At 57.1% G+C, this 2,500-nt stretch overlaps 1 pseudogene; it reads right to left on the bottom strand.

Moving 5' to 3' along the window:
• LOC143261538 (large subunit ribosomal RNA) overlaps positions 1 to 2,500 on the bottom strand; it is a 6,913-nt pseudogene that overhangs the window by 2,140 nt on the left and 2,273 nt on the right.

Raw genomic sequence — 2,500 nt, 5'->3', positions numbered from 1 at the left:
GCGTCGGACCGACTTAATTCGGATCGCCTCCTTCGCTGGTTTAACGAGCGACAGAACAGTAACCTTCGTAACTTCGCTGCTCTGTCCTTTTTCCTTCGGCGGGAAGATTTTTACCACATGCTGCGATTGTGGCCGTCTCCCCGCTTCCGGAGAAGCTCCTTTGCAGTCGACTTTGTTCACATGGGCGTAAGTCGACTGCGCGGCGTTGCAGGCCGTCTTCGGGAGAGTTCCCTTGGACGGCCCAGGTCGCATCGCACTCATTACGGCAGGACGCGCTTTTAGGTCCGCCCTGACCGCGGCGAGCTGCCCTTCGACGAAGCTATTCCGTTGAATAAGCTCCTGGACCAGCTCGTTGAGTGCCTCAACCTCGGCGAGTATCTTTGACCCGGACTCCTTATTGACTTTCGACTCAGGTCGAAAGCAAAAGGTCCGTATTTCGGACACTCGCCTAAAGGCTTCGTCTCTTACGAGATCGAGAGGCCGTACCTTCTGCCCGGAGAACGTCCCCTTCGGTCTCCTGGCCCGGTTTACTGCGGCCTTGCCGGTGGGTGCGCCCGGCTTGGCTCGCTTTGACTTTTTGGTGACGGTTTGCCAACCGTCACCAGTAGGGTCCTCGACACGCTCGGGTGCCGACTGCACCTTCACGAGTGACGTGTCTCCGACTCGTTCGATTACTTCCACGTTACCGGTGTCCGGCGTACCTTCTACCGTGGGCTCGGTTTTCACCGAGACCGCTCGCGTGGGAGTCACACATCTTTGCAAGATCACACGAGGATTGGCGATATTAATCACCTTCCCGGATCTTGTCTTTCTCACAGACGCGGGGGGACTGACAGCTGCATTTGCAGTTCCCGCGTCTGCGGCGACGGCTTCACTCCGAGTAGGAGCTGGACCCGTCGTCTTTGGACGCTTAGTTTTTTGTTCATTAATTTTATTAAGACCCATAATGTGTCTTGGTCTTTCATCCAGTGCGCTCCCCGGCCACCACCGACCCACACAATTTGGAACCCGCCAAAGGCTAGGTTAGGGCTACGCACCGAATATAGTCTGCTGGCTGGGTCGGTTTCCTTACCCAGCCCGCGTCCTCGCCCAGCAGAACCCACTTGCCCGAAGCGTGTGGTCGTTCCAAGCCGATTGACTGGACCAGGGCTGCTTTTCTCGTCCAGCCGCCCATCTAGCCGAAGCGGAGGCCAAAGGTACGTGTTGGGGACGTCTCACCCGCAGGAGAGGGCCCCCTCAGATCCCAGGATCCTCTTTTCCGACGACAAGGGTCGCCACGCACGGCAAACACGTGGGAGACAGCAGTCGGAGAGGCTGCCTCTTCCTCTCCACCACACTTCGTTCAGTTCGCTGCGTATTTAAGAACACGAGCTATCCAGCGGTACCTTTTTCGTGGAGGCTCAAGTGTGGCTAGGGCACGTTTGCCCCTTGCGGCCTGGGTTGCCCAGGGGATTGATTGCATCCCATGTATTCCTGAGCCCAGCGGAGTGTTGTCTAGTGGCGCGTTCCGCCCACGAAAAACGGTCTGAAAAACCGTTTAACGTAAACTGGGGAACTGATGCCACGAGTGACAACAGTTCCCCAGTCGGAAGTCATACAGCACATACAGTGCTGTACAAAGAACACGCCACAGCCCGTATGCTAAATCAGGGCCTCGCCATTATGCGAAGTACTACATGTACGACGCACTGACGGTCTCTAATGCCTTCATCGCCGATACACCCATCGACTCGGCCGATCAACCCTCCTACGCGAGGGCTAGTTCGGGGGTTATCTCCCGCCCTGGGTGGCCACAGACCGCCACCGCCAGTAGATAGGGACAGATGGGAATCTCGTTAATCCATTCATGCGCGTCACTAATTAGATGACGAGGCATTTGGCTACCTTAAGAGAGTCATAGTTACTCCCGCCGTTTACCCGCGCTTTTTTGAATTTCTTCACGTTGACATTCAGAGCACTGGGCAGAAATCACATTGCGTCAACACCCGTGGGGGCCATCGCAATGCTTTGTTTTAATTAGACAGTCGGATTCCCCTAGTCCGTGCCAGTTCTGAGCTGAGCGTTGAATGGCGGCCGAAGAGGACGACCGCACCGATGGGAAACGCCACGGAAGCCTCGCAGCAAGGAAGATCCGCGGGAGGCCAAGGCACGGGACCGAGCTCGGATCCCAGCCACGAGAGCCGTTCACCTCGCCCAGGCCCGGCACGTCAGCCAGACCCGCTTCCCGACCAAGCCCGACACGCCCCGCTCCTCAGAGCCAATCCTTATCCCGAAGTTACGGATCCAATTTGCCGACTTCCCTTACCTACATTAATCTATCGACTAGAGGCTCTTTACCTTGGAGACCTGCTGCGGATATGGGTACGAACCGGCGCGACACCTCCACGTGGCCCTCTCCTGGATTTTCAAGGTCCGAGGGGATGATCCGGACACCGCCGCAACTGCGGTGCTCTTCGCGTTCCAAACCCTATCTCCCTGCTAGAGGTTTCCAGGGAACTCG

The sequence above is a fragment of the Megalopta genalis genome, unplaced genomic scaffold (assembly GCF_051020955.1).
Source record: "Megalopta genalis isolate 19385.01 unplaced genomic scaffold, iyMegGena1_principal scaffold0055, whole genome shotgun sequence".
NCBI classification, from domain to species: Eukaryota; Metazoa; Arthropoda; class Insecta; order Hymenoptera; family Halictidae; genus Megalopta; species Megalopta genalis.
Note: the sequence above shows the minus strand (reverse complement) of the source record. Positions and strands in the feature narration are given on the sequence as shown.